Genomic DNA, 21,306 nt, shown 5'->3' with positions numbered 1-21,306 from the left:
TGATCTGGTGGAGCAACGCCCTAGAGTGAAGCCTAGGTTGCCCGGATCGAAGAAATGACAATTACTTTCACACTGTTTGCAATTATTCGTTTTTTACGATGGAAAAGCTGTTGTATTTATATTGTATTTTATGCCTCTGGCGTTGACTTCTAAGGCCCTAGCTATTCGATCTAGTGGAACAACGCCCTAGGGTGAAGCCTAGGTTGAGCGGAACGTAGAAATGACCATAACTTTTACACTGGTAGCAATTATTCGTTTTATACAATGGAAAAACTGTTCTATTTATTTTGTATTTTATGCTTCGGGCGCTGACTTCTAAGGCCCTAACTGTTTGATCTGGTGGAGCAACGCCCTAGAGTGAAGCCTAGGTTGCCCGGAACGTAGAAATGACCATAACTATCACACTGGTTGCTATTATTCGTTTTATACGATGGAAAAACTGTTATATTTATTTTGTATTTTATGCTTCAGGCGTTGACTTCTGATGCCGTAGCTATTCGATGTGGTGGAAGAACGACATAGAGTGAAGCCTAGGTTGCCCGGAACGTAGAAATGACCATTACTTTCACACTGTTTGCAATTATTCCTTTTATACCATGGAAAAGCTGTTGTATTTATATCGTATTCTATGCTTCTGGCGTTGACTTCTAAGGACCTAACTATTCGATCTGGTGGAGTAACGCCATAGAGTGAAGCCTAGGTTGCCCGGAACGTAGAAATGTCGATATCTTTCACACTGTTTGCAATTATTCATTTTATACGGTGGCAAAGCTGTTGCATTTATATTGTATTTTATGCTCCTGGCGTTGACTTCTTAGGCCCTAACTATTCGATCTGGTGGAGCAATGCCTCAGAGTTAAGTCTTGGATGCCCGAAACACCGAAATGATCATTACCTTCACGCTTGTTGCAATTATTCCTGTTATACGATGAAAGACCGTTGTATTTTTATTGTATTTTATGCTTCAGGCGTAGGCTTCTAAGGCCGTTGCTATTCGATATGGTGGAGCACCGCCCTAGAGTGAAGCCTAGGTTGCCCGGAACGTAGAAATGACCATAACTTTTACACTGGTAGCATTATTCGTTTTATACAATGGAAAAACTGTTCTATTTATTTTGTGTTTTATGCTTCGGGCGTTGACTTCTTTGGCCCTAATAATTCGATCTGGTGGAGCAACGCCCTAGAGCGAAGCCTAGGTTGCCCGGAACGTAGAAATGACCATAACTTTTACTCTGGTAGCAATTATTCGTTTTATACAATGGGAAAACTGTTCTATTTATTTTGTATTTTATGCTTCGGGCGTTGACTTCTAAGGACCTAACTGTTTGATCTGGTGGAGCAACGCCCTACAGTGAAAGCTAGGTTGCCCGGAACGTAGATATGACCATAACCTTCACACAGGTTGCAATTATTCGTTTTATACGATGGAAAAACTGTTGTATTTCTATTGTATTTTATGCTTCGGACGTTGACTTCTTAGGCCCTAACACTTCGATCTGGTGGAGCAACGCCCTAGAGTGAAGCCTAGGTTGCCCGGAACGTAGAAATGACCATAACTATCACACTGGTTGCTATTATTCGTTTTATACGATGGAAAAACTGTTATATATATATTGTATTTTATGCTTCAGGCGTTGACTTCTGATGCCGTAGCTATTCGATGTGGTGGAAGAACTCCATAGAGTGAAGCCTAGGTTGCCCGGAACGTAGAAATGACCATTACTTTCACACTGTTTGCAATTATTCCTTTTATACCATGGAAAAGCTGTTGTATTTATATCGTATTCTATGCTTCTGGCGTTGACTTCTAAGGACCTAACGAGTCGATCTGGTGGAGTAACGCCCTTGAGTGAAGCCTAGGTTGCTCGGAATATAGAAATGACCATAACTTTCACACTGGTTGCAATTATTCGTTTTCTGCGATGGAAAAACTGTTGTATTTATATTGTATTTTATGCTTCTGGCGTTCACTTCTTAGGGCCTAACTGTTTGATCTCGTGGAGAAACGCCCTAGGGTGTAGCCTAGGTTGCCCGGAACGTAGAACTGACAATTACTTTCACACTGTTTGCAATTATTCCTTTTATACGATGCAAAATCTGTTGTATTTATATCGTATTTTATGCTTCTGGCGTTAACTTCTAAGGACCTAACTATTCGATCTGGTGGAGCAACGCCCTAGAGTGAAGCCTAGGTTGCTCGGAATGTAGAAATAACCATAACTTTCACACTGGTTGCAATTATTCGATCTTTACGATGGAAAAGCTGTTGTATTTATATCGTATTTTATGCTTCGGGCGTTGACTTCTAAGGCCCTGACTATTCACTCTGTTGCAGCAACGCCCTAGAGTGAAGCCTAGGTTGCTCGGAATGTACAAATGACCATAGCTTTCACACTGGCTGCAATTATTCGTTTTATACGATGGAAAAACTGTTGTATTTATATTGTATTTTATGCTTCTGGCGTTCACTTCTTAGGCCCTAACTATTCGTTCTGGTGGAACAACGCCCTAGGGTGAAGCCTAGGTTGCCCGGAACGTAGAAATGACCATAAGTTTCATAATGGTTGCAATTATTCGTTTTATACGATGGAAAAACTGTTGTATTTCTATTGTATTTTATGCTTCGGGCGTTGACTTCTTAGGCCCTAACACTTCGATCTGGTGGAGCAACGCCCTACAGTGAAGCGTAGGTTGCCCGGAACGTAGAAATGACCATAACATTTACACTAGTAGCAATTATTCGTTTTATACAATTGAAAAACTGTTCTTTTTATTTTGTACTTTATGCTTCGGGCATTGACTTCTAAGGCCCTAACTGTTTGATCTGGTGGAGCAACGCCCTAGAGTGAAGCCTAGGTTGCCCGGAACGAAGAAATGACAATTACTTTCACACTGTTTGCAATTATTCGTTTTTTACGATGGAAAAGCTGTTGTATTTATATTGTATTTTATGCCTCTGGCGTTGACTTCTAAGGCCCTAGCTATTCGATCTAGTGGAACAACGCCCTAGGGTGAAGCCTAGGTTGAGCGGAACGTAGAAATGACCATAACTTTTACACTGGTAGCAATTATTCGTTTTATACAATGGAAAAACTGTTCTATTTATTTTATATTTTATGCTTCGGGCGCTGACTTCTAAGGCCCTAACTGTTTGATCTGCTGGAGCAATGCCTCAGAGTTAAGTCTAGGATGCCCGAAACGCCGAAATGATCATTACTTTCACGCATGTTGCAATTATTCCGGTTATACGATGAAAAGACTGTTGTATTTTTATTGTATTTTATGCTTCAGGCGTAGGCTTCTAAGGCCGTAGCTATTCGATATGGTGGAGCACCGCCCTAGAGTGATGCCTAGGTTGCTCGGAACGCAGAAATGACCACTACTTTCACACAGTTTGCAATTATTCATTTAATACGATGGAAAAGCTGTTGTATTTATATCGTATTTTATGCTTCGGGCGTTGACGTCTTAAGCCCTAACACTTCGATATGGTGGAGCAACGCCCTAGGGTGAAGCCTAGGTTGCCCGGAACGTAGAAATGACCATAAGCTTCATAATGGTTGCAATTATTCGTTTTATACGATGGAAAAACTGTTGTATTTCTATTGTATTTTATGCTTCGGACGTTGACTTCTTAGGCCCTAACACTTCGATCTGGTGGAGTAACGCCCTACAGTGAAGCCTAGGTTGCACAGAACGTAGAAATGACCATAACTTTTACACTGGTAGCAATTATTCGTTTTATACAATGGAAAAACTGTTTTATTCATATTGTATTTTATGCTTCTGACGTTCACATCTTAGGCCCTAACTATTCGATCTGGTGGAACAACGCCCTAGGGTGAAGCCTAGGTTGCCCGGAACGTAGAAATGACCATAACTTTTACACTGGTAGCAATTATTCGTTTTATACAATGGGAAAACTGTTCTATTTATTTTGTATTTTATGCTTCGGGCGTTGACTTCTAAGGACCTAACTGTTTGATCTGGTGGAGCAACGCCCTACAGTGAAAGCTAGGTTGCCCGGAACGTAGATATGACCATAACCTTCACACAGGTTGCAATTATTCGTTTTATACGGTGTAAAGGCTGTTGTATTTATTTTGTATTTTATTCTTCTGGCGGTGACTTCTAAGGACCTAACTATTCGATCTGGTGGAGCAACGCCCTAGAGTGAAGCCTAGGTTGCTCGCAATGTAGAAATAACCATAACTTTCACACTGGTTGCAAGTATTCGTTTTTTACGATGGAAAAGCTGTTGTATTTATATTGTATTTTATGACTCTGGCGTTGACTTCTAAGGCCCTAGCTATTCGATCTAGTGGAGCAACGCCCTAGAGTGAAGCCTAGGTTGCCCGGAACGTAGAAATGACCATCACTTTCAAACTGGTTGCAATTATTCGTTTTATACGATGGAAAAACTGTTGTATTTATATTGTATTTTATGCTTCTGGCGTTCACTTCTTGGGCCCTAACTATTCGATCTGGTGGAACAACGCCCTAGGGTGAAGCCTAGGTTGCCCGGAACGTAGAAATGACCATAACATTTACACTGGTAGCAATTATTCGTTTTATACAGTGGAAAAACTGTTCTTTTTATTTTGTATTTTATGCTTCGGGCGTTGACTTCTAAGGCCCTAACTGTTTGATCTGGTGGAGCAACGCCCTAGAGTGAAGCCTAGGTTGCCCGGAACGAAGAAATGACAATTACTTTCACACTGTTTGCAATTATTCGTTTTTTACGATGGAAAAGCTGTTGTATTTGTATTGTATTTTATGCCTCTGTCGTTGACTTCTAAGGCCCTAGCTATTCGATCTAGTGGAGCAACGCCCTAGAGTGAAGCCTAGGTTGCCCGGAACGTAGAAATGACCATAAGTTTCATAATGGTTGCAATTATTCGTTTTATACGATGGAAAAACTGTTGTATTTCTATTGCATTTTATGCTTCGGACGTTGACTTCTTAGGCCCTAACACTTCGATCTGGTGGAGCAACGCCCTACAGTGAAGCCTAGGTTGCCCGGAACGTAGATATGACCATACCCTTCACACAGGTTGCAATTATTCGTTTTACACGGTGTAAAGGCTGTTGTATTTATTTTGTATTTTATTCTTCTGGTGTTGACTTCTTGGGCCCTAACGATTCGATCTGGTGGAACAACGCCGTAGAGTGAAGCCTAGGTTACCCGGAACGTAGAAATGACCATTACTTTCACACTGTTTGCAATTATTCCTTTTATACGATGGAAAAGCTGCTGTATTTATATCGTATTTTATGCTTCTGGCGTTGACTTCTAAGGACCTAACTATTCGATCTGGTGGAGCAATGCCCTACAGTGAAGCCTAGGTTGCCCGGAACGTAGATATGACCATAACCTTCACACTGGTTGCTATTATTCGTTTTATACGGTGTAAAGGCTGTTGTATTTATATTGTATTTTATGCTTCTGGCGTTCACTTCTTAGGCCCTAACTGTTTGATCTGGTGGAGCAACGCCCTAGGGTGAAGCCTAGGTTGCCCGGAACGTAGAAATGACCATAAGTTTCATAATGGTTGCAATTATTCGTTTTATACGATGGAAAAACTGTTGTATTTCTATTGTATTTCATGCTTCGGGCGTTGACTTCTTAGGCCCTAACACTTCGATCTGGTGGAGCAACGCCCTACAGTGAAGCCTAGGTTGCCCGGAACGTAGAAATGACCATAACATTTACACTAGTAGCAATTATTCGTTTTATACAATTGAAAAACTGTTCTTTTTATTTTGTACTTTATGCTTCGGGCATTGACTTCTAAGGCCCTAACTGTTTGACCTGGTGGAGCAACGCCCTACAGTGAAGCCTAGGTTGCCCGGAACGAAGAAATGACAATTACTTTCACACTGTTTGCAATTATTCGTTTTTTACGATGGAAAAACTGTTGTATTTATATTGTATTTTATGCTTCTGGCGTTCACTTCTTAGGCCCTAGCTATTCGATCTGGTGGAACAACGCCCTAGGGTGAAGCCTAGGTTGCCTGGAACGTAGAAATGACCATAACTTTTACACTGGTAGCAATTATTCGTTTTATGCAATGGAAAAACTGTTCTATTTATTTTGTATTTTATGCTTCGGGCGCTGACTTCTAAGGCCCTAACTGTTTGATCTGGTGGAGCAACGCCCTAGAGTGAAGCCTAGGTTGCCCGGATCGAAGAAATGACAATTACTTTCACACTGTTTGCAATTATTCGTTTTTTACGATGGAAAAGCTGTTGTATTTATATTGTATTTTATGCCCCTGGCGTTGACTTCTAAGGCCCTAGCTATTCGATCTAGTGGAACAACGCCCTAGGGTGAAGCCTAGGTTGAGCGGAACGTAGAAATGACCATAACTTTTACACTGGTAGCAATTATTCGTTTTATACAATGGAAAAACTGTTCTATTTATTTTGTATTTTATGCTTCGGGCGCTGACTTCTAAGGCCCTAACTGTTTGATCTGGTGGAGCAACGCCCTAGAGTGAAGCCTAGGTTGCCCGGAACGTAGAAATGACCATAACTATCACACTGGTTGCTATTATTCGTTTTATACGATGGAAAAACTGTTATATTTATTTTGTATTTTATGCTTCAGGCGTTGACTTCTGATGCCGTAGCTATTCGATGTGGTGGAAGAACGACATAGAGTGAAGCCTAGGTTGCCCGGAACGTAGAAATGACCATTACTTTCACACTGTTTGCAATTATTCCTTTTATACCATGGAAAAGCTGTTGTATTTATATCGTATTCTATGCTTCTGGCGTTGACTTCTAAGGACCTAACTATTCGATCTGGTGGAGTAACGCCCTTGAGTGAAGCCTAGGTTGCTCGGAATATAGAAATGACCATAACTTTCACACTGGTTGCAATTATTCGTTTTCTGCGATGGAAAAACTGTTGTATTTATATTGTATTTTATGCTTCTGGCGTTCACTTCTTAGGGCCTAACTGTTTGATCTGGTGGAGAAACGCCCTAGGGTGTAGCCTAGGTTGCCCGGAACGTAGAAATGACAATTACTTTCACACTGTTTGCAATTATTCCTTTTATACGATGCAAAAGCTGTTGTATTTATATCGTATTTTATGCTTCTGGCGTTAACTTCTAAGGACCTAACTATTCGATCTGGTGGAGCAACGCCCTAGAGTGAAGCCTTGGTTGCTCGGAATGTAGAAATAACCATAACTTTCACACTGGTTGCAATTATTCGATCTTTACGATGGAAAAGCTGTTGTATTTATAGCGTATTTTATGCTTCGGGCGTTGACTTCTAAGGCCCTGACTATTCACTCTGTTGCAGCAGCGCCCTAGAGTGAAGCCTAGGTTGCTCGGAATGTACAAATGACCATAGCTTTCACACTGGCTGCAATTATTCGTTTTATACGATGGAAAAACTGTTGTATTTATATTGTATTTTATGCTTCTGGCGTTCACTTCTTAGGCTCTAACTATTCGTTCTGGTGGAACAACGCCCTAGGGTGAAGCCTAGGTTGCCCGGAACGTAGAAATGACCATAAGTTTCATAATGGTTGCAATTATTCGTTTTATACGATGGAAAAACTGATGTATTTCTATTGTATTTTATGCTTCGGGCGTTGACTTCTTAGGCCCTAACACTTCGATCTGGTGGAGCAACGCCCTACAGTGAAGCCTAGGTTGCCCGGAACGTAGACATGACCATAACATTTACACTAGTAGCAATTATTCGTTTTATACAATTGAAAAACTGTTCTTTTTATTTTGTACTTTATGCTTCGGGCATTGACTTCTAAGGCCCTAACTGTTTGATCTGGTGGAGCAACGCCCTACAGTGAAGCCTAGGTTGCCCGGAACGAAGAAATGACAATTACTTTCACACTGTTTGCAATTATTCGTTTTTTACGATGCAAAAACTGTTGTATTTATATTGTATTTTACGCTTCTGGCGTTCACTTCTTAGGCCCTAGCTATTCGATCTGGTGGAACAACGCCCTAGGGTGAAGCCTAGGTTGCCTGGAACGTAGAAATGACCATAACTTTTACACTGGTAGCAATTATTCGTTTTATGCAATGGAAAAACTGTTGTATTTATTTTGTATTTTATGCTTCGGGCGCTGACTTCTAAGGCCCTAACTGTTTGATCTGGTGGAGCAACGCTCTAGAGTGAAGCCTAGGTTGCCCGGAACGTAGAAATGACCATAACTATCACACTGGTTGCTATTATTCGTTTTATACGATGGAAAAACTGTTATATTTATATTGTATTTTATGCTTCAGGCGTTGACTTCTGATGCCGTAGCTATTCGATGTGGTGGAAGAACGCCATAGAGTGAAGCCTAGGTTGCCCGGAGCGTAGAAATGTCCATTACTTTCACACTGTTTGCAATTATTCCTTTTATACCATGGAAAAGCTGTTGTATTTATATCGTATTCTATGCTTCTGGCGCTGACTTCTAAGGACCTAACTATTCGATCTGGTGGAGTAACGCCCTTGAGTGAAGCCTAGGTTGCTCGGAATATAGAAATGACCATAACTTTCACACTGGTTGCAATTATTCGTTTTCTGCGATGGAAAAACTGTTGTATTTATATTGTATTTTATGCTTCTGGCGTTCACTTCTTAGGGCCTAACTGTTTGATCTGGTGGAGCAACGCCCTAGGGTGTAGCCTAGGTTGCCCGGAACGTAGAAATGACAATTACTTTCACACTGTTTGCAATTATTCCTTTTATACGATGCAAAAGCTGTTGTATTTATATCGTATTTTATGCTTCTGGCGTTAACTTCTAAGGACCTAACTATTCGATCTGGTGGAGCAACGCCCTAGAGTGAAGCCTAGGTTGCTCGGAATGTAGAAATAACCATAACTTTCACACTGGTTGCAATTATTCGATCTTTACGATGGAAAAGCTGTTGTATTTATATCGTATTTTATGCTTCTGGCGTTGACTTCTATGGCCCTAGCTATTCGATCTAGTGGAGCACCGCCCTAGAGTGAAGCCTAGGATGCTCGGAACGCAGAAATGACCACTACTTTCACACAGTTTGCAATTATTCATTTAATACGATGGAAAAGCTGTTGTATTTATATCGTATTTTATGCTTCTGGCGTTGACTCCTTAGGCCCTAACTATTCAATCTGGTGCAGCAATGCCTCAGAGTTAAGTCTAGGATGCCCGAAACGCCGAAATGATCATTACTTTCACGCATGTTGCAATTATTCCGGTTATACGATGAAAAGACTGTTGTATTTTTATTGTATTTTACGCTTCAGGCGTAGGCTTCTAAGGCCGTAGCTATTCGATATGGTGGAGCACCGCCCTAGAGTGATGCCTAGGTTGCTCGGAACGCAGAAATGACCACTACTTTCACACAGTTTGCAATTATTCATTTAATACGATGGAAAAGCTGTTGTATTTATATCGTATTTTATGCTTCGGGCGTTGACGTCTTAAGCCCTAACACTTCGATCTGGTGGAGCAACGCCCTACAGTGAAGCCTAGGTTGCCCGGAACGTAGATATGACCATAACCTTCACACTGGTTGCAATTATTCGTGTTATACGGTGTAAAGGCTGTTGTATTTATTTTGTATTTTATTCTTCTGGTGTTGACTTCTTAGGCCCTAACTATTCGACCTGGTGGAACAACGCCGTAGAGTGAAGCCTAGGTTGCCCGGAACGTAGAAATGACCATTACTTTCACACTGTTTGCAATTATTCCTTTTATACCATGGAAAAGCTGTTGTATTTATATCGTATTCTATGCTCCTGGCGTTGACTTCTAAGGACCTAACTATTCGATCTGGTGGAGTAACGCCCTTGAGTGAAGCCTAGGTTGCTCGGAATATAGAAATGACCATAACTTTCACACTGGTTGCAATTATTCGTTTTCTGCGATGGAAAAGCTGTTGTATTTATATCGTATTTTATGCTTCTGGCGTTGACTTCTATGGCCCTAGCTATTCGATCTAGTGGAGCAACGCCCTAGAGTGAAGCCTAGGTTGCCCGGAACGTAGAAATGACCATCACTTTCAAACTGGTTGCAATTAATCCTGTTATACGATGGAAAAACTGTTGTATTTTTATTGCATTTTATGCTTCGGGCGTTGACTTCTAAGGCCCTAACTATTCAATCTGTTGGAGCAACGCCCTAGAGTGAAGCCTAGGTTGCTCGGAATGTAGAAATGACCATAACTTCCACACTGGTTGCAATTATTCGTTTTATACGATGGAAAAACTGTTGTATTTATATTGTGTTTAATGCTTCTGGCGTTCACTTCTTAGGCCCTAACTATTCGATCTGGTGGAGCAATGCCTCAGAGTTAAGTCTAGGATGCCCGAAACGCCGAAATGATCATTACTTTCACGCTTGTTGCAATTATTCCTGTTATACGATGAAAAGACCGTTGTATTTTTATTGTATTTTATGCTTCAGGCGTAGGCTTCTAAGGCCGTTGCTATTCGATATGGTGGAGCACCGCCCTAGAGTGAAGCCTAGGATGCCCGGAACGTAGAAATGACCATAACTTTTACACTGGTAGCAATTATTCGTTTTATACAATGGAAAAACTGTTCTATTTATTTCGTATTTTATGCTTCAGGCGTTGACTTCTAAGGCCCTAACTGTTTCATCTGGTGGAGCAACGCCCTAGAGTGAAGCCAAGGTTGCCCGGAACGTAGAAATGACCATTACTTTCACACTGTCTACAATTATTCCTTTTATACGATGGAAAAACTGTTCTATTTATTCTGTATTTTATGCTTCGGGCGTTGACTTCTTTGGCCCTAACAATTCGATCTGGTGGAGCAACGCCCTAGAGGGAAGTCTAGGTTGCCTGGAACGTAGAAATGACTATCACTTTCACACGGGTTGCAATTATTCCTGTTATAGGATGGAAAGACTGTTGTATTTTTATTGCATTTTATGCTTCTGGCGTTCACTTCTTAGGCCCTAACTATTCGATCTGGTGGAACAACGCCCTAGGGTGAAGCCTAGGTTGCCCGGAACGTAGAAATGACCATAAGTTTCATAATGGTTGCAATTATTCGTTTTATACGATGGAAAAACTGTTGTATTTCTATTGTATTTTATGCTTCGGACGTTGACTTCTTAGGCCCTAACACTTCGATCTGGTGGAGTAACGCCCTACAGTGAAGCCTAGGTTGCCCGGAACGTAGAAATGACCATAGCTTTCACACTGGTTGCAATTATTCGTTTTATACGATGGAAAAACTGTTGTATTTATATTGTATTATATGCTTCTGGCGTTCACTTCTTAGGCCCTAACTATTCGATCTGGCGGAATAACGACCTAGTGTGACGCCTAGATTGCCCGGAACGTAGAAATGGCTATTACTTTCACAATGTTTGCAATTATTCATTTTATACAATGGAAAAACTGTTGTACTTATATCGTATTTTATGCTTCTGGCAATGAATTCTAAGTCCCTAACTATGCGATCTCATGGAGCAACGCCCTAGAGTGAAGCGTAGGTTGCCCGGAACGTATAAGTGACCATAACTTTCAGACTGGTAGCAATTATTCGTTTTATACGATGGAAAAGCTGTTGTATTTATATTGTATTTGATTCTTCTGGCTTCGGCTCCTTAGGCCCTAACTATGCGATCTGATGGAGCAACGCCCTAGAGTGAAGCCTGGGTTGCCCGGAACGTAGAAGTGACCATTACCTTCACAGTTGATGCAATTATTCCTGTTATGCGATAGAAAAACTGTTGTATTTTTATTGTATTTTATGCTTCTGTCGTTTACTCCTAAGGCACTAACTATTCGATCTTGTGGAGCAACGCCCTAGAGTGAAGCCTAGGCTGCCCGGAACGTAGAAATGACCATCACTTTCAAACTGGTTGCAATTAATCCTGTTATACGATGGAAAAACTGTTGTATTTTTATTGCATTTTATGCTTCGGGCGTTGACTTTTAAGGCCCTGACTATTCAATCTGTTGGAGCAACGCCCTAGAGTGAAGCCTAGGATGCTCGGAATGTACAAATGACCATCGCTTTCACACTGGTTGCAATTATTCGTTTTATACGATCGAAAAACTGTTGTATTTATATTGTATTTTATGCTTCTGGCGTTCACTTCTTAGGCCCTAACTATTCGATCTGGTGGAACAACGCCCTAGGGTGAAGCCTAGGTTACCCGGAACGTAGAAATGACCATAACTTTTACACTGGTAGCAATTATTCGTTTTATACAATGGAAAAACTGTTGTATTTATATTGTATCTAATGCTTCTGGCGATCACGTCCTAGGCCCTAACTATGCGATCTGGTGGAACAACGCCCTTGAGTGAAGCCTAGGTTGCCCGGAACTTAGAAATGGCCATCACTTTCACAATGTTTGCAATTATTCATTCTATACGATGGAAAAACTGTTGTACTTATATTGTATTTTATGCTGCTGGCGATGAATCCTAAGTCCCTGACTATGCGATGTGATGGAGCAACGCTCCAGAGTGAAGCGTAGGTTGCCCGGAACGTATAAGTGACCATAACTTTCACTCTGGTTGCAATTATTCGTTTTATACGATGGAAAAGCTGTTGTATTTATATCGTATTTTATGCTTCTGGCGTTGACTTCTTAGGCCCTAACTATTCGATCTGGTGGAACAACGCCCTAGAGTGAAGCCTAGGTTGCCTGGAACGTAGAAAGGACCATAACTTTCACACTGGTTGCTATTATTCGTTTTATGCGATGGAAAAACTGTTATATTTATATTGTATTTTATGCTTCTGGCGTTGACTTCTTAGGCCCTAGCTATTCGATCTGGTGGAACAACGCCCTAGTGTGAAGCCTAGGTTGCCTGGAACGTAGAAAGGACCATCACTTTCACACGGGCTGCAATTATTCCTGTTATAGGATGGAAAGACTGTTGTATTTATATTGTATCTAATGCTTCTGGCGATCACTTCCTAGGCCCTAACTATGCGATCTGGTGGAACAACGCCCTCGGGTGTAGCCCAGGTTGCCCGGAAAGTAGAAATGACCATAACTTTTACACTGGTAGCAATTATTCGTTTTATACAATGGAAAAACTGTTCTATTTATTTTGTATTTAATGCTTCGGGCGTTGACTTCTAAGGCCCTAACGGTTTGATCTGGTGGAGCAACGCCCTAGAGTGAAGCCTAGGTTGCCCGGAACGTAGAAATGACCATAACTTTCACACTGGTTGCTATTATTCGTTTTATACGATGGAAAAGCTGTTGTATTTATATCGTATCTTATGTTTCTGGCGTTGACTTCTTAGGCCCTAACTATTCCATCTGGTGGAACAACGCCCTTGGGTGAAGCCTACGTTGCGCGGAACGTAGCAATGAATATAACTTTCACACTGGTAGCAATTATTCGTTTTATACGATGGAAAAACTGTTGTATTTATATTGTATTTTATGCTTCTGGCGTTCACTTCTTGGGCCCTAACTATTCGATCTGGTGGAACAACGCCCTAGGGTGAAGCCTAGGTTGCCCGGAACGTAGAAATGACCATAACATTTACACTGGTAGCAATTATTCGTTTTATACAGTGGAAAAACTGTTCTTTTTATTTTGTATTTTATGCTTCGGGCGTTGACTTCTAAGGCCCTAACTGTTTGATCTGGTGGAGCAACGCCCTAGAGTGAAGCCTAGGTTGCCCGGAACGAAGAAATGACAATTACTTTCACACTGTTTGCAATTATTCGTTTTTTACGATGGAAAAGCTGTTGTATTTATATTGTATTTTATGCCTCTGTCGTTGACTTCTAAGGCCCTAGCTATTCGATCTAGTGGAGCAACGCCCTAGAGTGAAGCCTAGGTTGCCCGGAACGTAGAAATGACCATAAGTTTCATAATGGTTGCAATTATTCGTTTTATACGATGGAAAAACTGTTGTATTTCTATTGTATTTTATGCTTCGGACGTTGACTTCTTAGGCCCTAACACTTCGATCTGGTGGAGCAACGCCCTACAGTGAAGCCCAGGTTGCCCGGAACGTAGATATGACCATACCCTTCACACAGGTTGCAATTATTCGTTTTATACGGTGTAAAGGCTGTTGTATTTATTTTGTATTTTATTCTTCTGGTGTTGACTTCTTGGGCCCTAACGATTCGATCTGGTGGAACAACGCCGTAGAGTGAAGCCTAGGTTACCCGGAACGTAGAAATGACCATTACTTTCACACTGTTTGCAATTATTCCTTTTATACGATGGAAAAGCTGCTGTATTTATATCGTATTTTATGCTTCGGGCGTTGACTTCTAAGGCCCTAACTGTTTAATCTGGTGGAGCAACGCCCTAGGGTGAAGCCTAGGTTGCCCGGAACGTAGAAATGACCATTACTTTCGCACTGTTTGCAATTATTCCTTTTATACGATGGAAAAGCTGTTGTATTTATATCGTATTTTATGCTTCTGGCGTTGACTTCTATGGCCCTAGCTATTCGATCTAGTGGAGCAACGCCCTAGAGTGAAGCCTAGGTTACCCGGAACGTAGAAATGGCCATTACTTTCACACTGTTTGCAATTATTCGTTTTATACGATGGAAAAACTGCTGTATTTATATCGTATTTTATGCTTCTGGCGTTGACTTCTAAGGACCTAACTATTCGATCTGGTGGAGCAACTCCCTAGAGTGAAGCCTAGGTTGCCCGGAACGTAGAAATGACCATAACTATCACACTGGTTGCTATTATTCGTTTTATACGATGGAAAAACTGTTATATTTATATTGTATTTTATGCTTCAGGCGTTGACTTCTGATGCCGTAGCTATTCGATGTGGTGGAAGAACGCCATAGAGTGAAGCCTAGGTTGCCCGGAACGTAGAAATGTCCATATCTTTCACACTGTTTGCAATTATTCATTTTATAGGGTGGCAAAGCTGTTGCATTTATATTGTATTTTATGCTTCTGGCGTTGTCTCCTTAGGCCCTAACTATTCAAGCTGGTGCAGCAATGCCTCAGAGTTAAGTCTAGGATGCCCGAAACGCTGAAATGATCATTACCTTCACGCATGTTGCAATTATTCCGGTTATACGATGAAAAGACTGTTGTATTTTAATTGTATTTTATGCATCAGGCGTAGGCTTCTAAGGCCGTAGCTATTCGATATGGTGGAGCACCGCCCTAGAGTGATGCCTAGGTTGCTCGGAACGCAGAAATGACCACTACTTTCACACAGTTTGCAATTATTCATTTACTACGATTGAAAAGCTGTTGTATTTATATCGTATTTTATTCTTCTGGTGTTGACTTCTTAGGCCCTAACTATTCGATCTGGTGGAACAACGCCGTTGAGTGAAGCCTAGGTTGCCCGGAACGTAGAAATGACCATTACTTTCACATTGTTTGCAATTATTAATTTTATACCATGGAAAAGCTGTTGTATTTATATCGTATTCTATGCTTCTGGCGTTGACTTCTAAGGACCTAACTATTCGATCTGGTGGAGCAACGCCCTAGAGTGAAGCCTAGGTTGCTCGGAATATAGAAATGATCATAACTTTCACACTGGTTGCAATTATTCGTTTTCTGCGATGGAAAAACTGTTGTATTTATATTGTATTTTATGCTTCTGGCGTTCACTTCTTAGGGCCTAACTATTCGATCTGATGGAACAATGCCCTAGGGTGAAGCCTAGGTTGCCCGGAACGTAAACATGACCATAACTTTCACCCGGGCTGCAATTATTCCTGTTATAGGATGGAAAGACTGTTGTATTTATATTGTATCTAATGCTTCTGGCGATCACGTCCTAGGCCCTAACTATGCGATCTGGTGGAACAACGCCCTTGAGTGAAGCCTAGGTTGCCCGGAACTTAGAAATGGCCATCACTTTCACAATGTTTGCAATTATTCATTTTATACGATGGAAAAACTGTTGTACTTATATTGTATTTTATGCTTCTGGCGATGAATCCTAAGTGCCTGACTATGCGATGTGATGGAGCAACGCTCCAGAGTGAAGCGTAGGTTGTCCGGAACGTATAAGTGACCATAACTTTCACTCTGGTTGCAATTATTCGTTTTATACGATGGAAAAGCTGTTGTATTTATATCGTATTTTATGCTTCTGGCGTTGACTTCTTAGGCCCTAACTATTCGATCTGGTGGAACAACGCCCTAGAGTGAAGCCTAGGTTGCCTGGAACGTAGAAAGGACCATAACTTTCACACTGGTTGCTATTATTCGTTTTATGCGATGGAAAAACTGTTATATTTATATTGTATTTTATGCTTCTGGCGTTGACTTCTTAGGCCCTAGCTATTCGATCTGGTGGAACAACGCCCTAGTGTGAAGCCTAGTTTGCCTGGAACGTAGAAAGGACCATAACTTTCACACGGGCTGCAATTATTCCTGTTATAGGATGGAAAGACTGTTGTATTTATATTGTATCTAATGCTTCTGGCGATCACTTCCTAGGCCCTAACTATGCGATCTGGTGGAACAACGCCCTCGGGTGTAGCCCAGGTTGCCCGGAAAGTAGAAATGACCATAACTTTTACACTGGTAGCAATTATTCGTTTTATACAATGGAAAAACTGTTCTATTTATTTTGTATTTAATGCTTCGGGCGTTGACTTCTAAGGCCCTAACGGTTTGATCTGGTGGAGCAACGCCCTAGAGTGAAGCCTAGGTTGCCCGTAACGTAGAAATGACCATAACTTTCACACTGGTTGCTATTATTCGTTTTATACGATGGAAAAGCTGTTGTATTTATATCGTATCTTATGCTTCTGGCGTTGACTTCTTAGGCCCTAACTATTCCATCTGGTGGAACAACGCCCTAGGGTGAAGCCTAGGTTGCCCGGAAGGTAGAAATGACCATAACTTTCACACTGGTGTCAATTATTCGTTTTATACGATGGAAAAACTGTTTTATTTATTTTGTATTTTATGCTTCGGGCGTTGACTTCTTAGGCCCTAACTATTCGATCTGTTGGAGCAACGCCCTAGAGTGAAGCCCAGGTTACCCGGAACGTAGAAATGACCATTACCTTCAAACAGTTTGCAATTATTTTCTTTTATACGATGGAAAAAGCTGTTGTATTTATATCGTATTTTATGCTTCTGGCGTTGACTTCTTAGGCCCTAACTATTCGATCTGGTTGAGCAACGCCTCCGAGTTAAGTCTAGGATGCCCGACACGCCGAAATGATCATTACTTTCACGCTTGTTGCAATTATTCCTGTTATACGATGAAAAGACCGTTTTATTTTTATTGTATTTTATGCTTCAGGCGTAGGCTTCTAAGGCCGTAGCTATTGGATGTGGTGGAGCACCGCCCTAGAGTGAAGCCTAGGTTGCTCGGAATATAGAAATGACCATAACTTTCACACTGGTTGGAATTATTCGTTTTCTACGATGGAAAAACTGTTGTATTTATACTGTATTTTATGCTTCTGGCGTTCACTTCTTAGGGCCTAACTATTCGATCTGATGGAACAATGCCCTAGGGTGAAGCCTAGGTTTCCCGGAACGTAGAAATGACCATAACTTTTACACTGGTAGCAATTATACGTATTATACAATGGAGAAGCTCTTGTATTTATATTGTATTTTATGCCTCTGGCGTGGACTTCTAAGGCCCTAGCTATTCGATCTAGTGGAGCAACGGCCTAGAGTGAAGCCTAGGTTGCCCGGAACTTAGAAATGGCCATCACTTTCACAATGTTTGCAATTATTCATTTTATACGATGGAAAAACTGTTGTACTTATATTGTATTTTATGCTTCTGGCGATGAATCCTAAGTGCCTGACTATGCGATGTGATGGAGCAACGCTCCAGAGTGAAGCGTAGGTTGTCCGGAACGTATAAGTGACCATAACTTTCACTCTGGTTGCAATTATTCGTTTAGACGATGGAAAAGCTGTTGTATTTATATCGTATTTTATGCTTCTGGCGTTGACTTCTTAGGCCCTAACTATTCGATCTGGTGGAACAACGCCCTAGAGTGAAGCCTAGGTTGCCTGGAACGTAGAAAGGACCATAACTTTCACACTGGTTGCTATTATTCGTTTTATGCGATGGAAAAACTGTTATATTTATATTGTATTTTATGCTTCTGGCGTTGACTTCTTAGGCCCTAGCTATTCGATCTGGTGGAACAACGCCCTAGTGTGAAGCCTAGTTTGCCTGGAACGTAGAAAGGACCATAACTTTCACACGGGCTGCAATTATTCCTGTTATAGGATGGAAAGACTGTTGTATTTATATTGTATCTAATGCTTCTGGCGATCACTTCCTAGGCCCTAACTATGCGATCTGGTGGAACAACGCCCTCGGGTGTAGCCCAGGTTGCCCGGAAAGTAGAAATGACCATAACTTTTACACTGGTAGCAATTATTCGTTTTATACAATGGAAAAACTGTTCTATTTATTTTGTATTTAATGCTTCGGGCGTTGACTTCTAAGGCCCTAACGGTTTGATCTGGTGGAGCAACGCCCTAGAGTGAAGCCTAGGTTGCCCGTAACGTAGAAATGACCATAACTTTCACACTGGTTGCTATTATTCGTTTTATACGATGGAAAAGCTGTTGTATTTATATCGTATCTTATGCTTCTGGCGTTGACTTCTTAGGCCCTAACTATTCCATCTGGTGGAACAACGCCCTAGGGTGAAGCCTAGGTTGCCCGGAAGGTAGAAATGACCATAACTTTCACACTGGTGTCAATTATTCGTTTTATACGATGGAAAAACTGTTTTATTTATTTTGTATTTTATGCTTCGGGCGTTGACTTCTTAGGCCCTAACTATTCGATCTGTTGGAGCAACGCCCTAGAGTGAAGCCCAGGTTACCCGGAACGTAGAAATGACCATTACCTTCAAACAGTTTGCAATTATTTTCTTTTATACGATGGAAAAAGCTGTTGTATTTATATCGTATTTTATGCTTCTGGCGTTGACTTCTTAGGCCCTAACTATTCGATCTGGTTGAGCAACGCCTCCGAGTTAAGTCTAGGATGCCCGACACGCCGAAATGATCATTACTTTCACGCTTGTTGCAATTATTCCTGTTATACGATGAAAAGACCGTTTTATTTTTATTGTATTTTATGCTTCAGGCGTAGGCTTCTAAGGCCGTAGCTATTGGATGTGGTGGAGCACCGCCCTAGAGTGAAGCCTAGGTTGCTCGGAATATAGAAATGACCATAACTTTCACACTGGTTGCAATTATTCGTTTTCTACGATGGAAAAACTGTTGTATTTATACTGTATTTTATGCTTCTGGCGTTCACTTCTTAGGGCCTAACTATTCGATCTGATGGAACAATGCCCTAGGGTGAAGCCTAGGTTTCCCGGAACGTAGAAATGACCATAACTTTTACACTGGTAGCAATTATACGTATTATACAATGGAGAAGCTCTTGTATTTATATTGTATTTTATGCCTCTGGCGTGGACTTCTAAGGCCCTAGCTATTCGATCTAGTGGAGCAACGGCCTAGAGTGAAGCCTAGGTTGCCCGGAACGTAGAAATGACCATAACATTTACACTGGTAGCAATTATTCGTTTTATACGATGGAAAAACTGTTCTATTTATTTTGTATTTTATGCTTCGAGCGTTGACTTCTAAGGCCCTAACTATTCGATCTGGTAGAGCAACGCCCTAGAGTGAAGCCCAGGTTGCCCGGTACGTTGAAATGACCATAACTTTCACACTGGTTGCTATTATTCGTTTTATACGATGGAAAAACTGTTGTGTTTATATTTAATTTTATTCTTATGGCGTTGAATTCTAAGTCCCTAGATATTCGATCTGGTGGAGCAACGCCCTCGAGTGAAACCTAGGTTACCCCGAACGTAGAAATGACAAGTACTTTCATACTGTTTGCAGTTATTCCTGTTATACGATGAAAAAACTTTTGCATCTTTATTGTATTTTATGCTTGTGGCGTTGACTTCTAAGGCCCTAGCTATTCGATTTGGTGGAGCACCGCCCCAGAGTGAAGCCTAGGTTGCCCGGAACGTAGAAATGACCATAACTTCCACACGGGTTGCAATTATTTCTGTTATAGGATGGAAAGACTGTTGTATTTTTATTGCATTTTATGCTTCAGGCGTTGATTTCTGAGGCCGTAGCTATTCGATGTGGAGGAAAAACGCCATAGAGTGAAGCCTAGGTTGCCCGGAACGTAGAAATGACCATCACTTTCACACGGGTTGCAATTATGCCTGTTATAGGATGGAAAGACTGTTGTATTTTTATTGTATTTTATGCTTCAGGCGTTGACATCTGAGGCCGTAGCTATTCGATGTGGTGGAAGAACGCCATAGAGTGAAGCCTAGGTTGCCCGGAACGTAGAAATGACCATAACTTTCATACTGGTTGCAATTATTCGTTTTATATGATGGAAAAACTGTTGTATTTATATTGTTTGTTATGCTGCTGGCGTTCACTTCTTAGGCCCTAGCTATTCGATCTGGTTAAACAACGCCCTTGGGTGAAGCCTAGGTTGCCCGGAACGTAGAAATGACCATAACTTTTACACTGGTTGCTATTATTCGTTTTATACGATGGAAAAACTGTTATATTTATATTGTATTTTATGCTTCTGGCGTTGCCTTCTTAGGCCCTAACAGTTCGAACTGGTGGAGCAACGCCCTAGAGTGAAGCCTAGGTTGCCCGGAACGTAGAATCGGCCATCACTTTCAAACTGGTTGCAATTATTCCTGTTATATGATGGAAACACAGTTGTTCTTTTATTGCATTTTATGCTTCGGGCGTTGACTTCTGAGGCCGTAGCTATTCGATGTGGTGGAAGAACGCCATAGAGTGAAGCCTAGGTTGCCCGGAACGTAGAAATGACCATAACTTTCATACTGGTTGCTATTATTCGTTCTATACGATGGCAAAACTGTTATATTTGTACTGTATCTTATGCTTCTGGCGTTAACTTCTAAGGCCCTAACTATTCGGTCTGGTGGAGCAACGCCCTAGAGTGGAGCCGAGGTTGCCCGGTACGTAGAAATGACCATCACTTTCAAACTGGTTGCAATTATTCCTGTTATAGGATGGAAAGACTGTTGTATTTATATTGTATCTAATGCTTCTGGCGATCACTTCCTAGGCCCTAACTATGCGATCTGGTGGAACAACGCCCTCGGGTGTAGCCCAGGTTGCCCGGAAAGTAGAAATGACCATAACTTTTACACTGGTAGCAATTATTCGTTTTATACAATGGAAAAACTGTTCTATTTATTTTGTATTTAATGCTTCGGGCGTTGACTTCTAAGGCCCTAACGGTTTGATCTGGTGGAGCAACGCCCTAGAGTGAAGCCTAGGTTGCCCGTAACGTAGAAATG

The sequence above is a fragment of the Calliopsis andreniformis genome, unplaced genomic scaffold, assembly GCF_051401765.1.
Source record: "Calliopsis andreniformis isolate RMS-2024a unplaced genomic scaffold, iyCalAndr_principal scaffold0026, whole genome shotgun sequence".
Classification (NCBI taxonomy): Eukaryota; Metazoa; Arthropoda; class Insecta; order Hymenoptera; family Andrenidae; genus Calliopsis; species Calliopsis andreniformis.
This window is presented reverse-complemented; position numbering follows the sequence as displayed.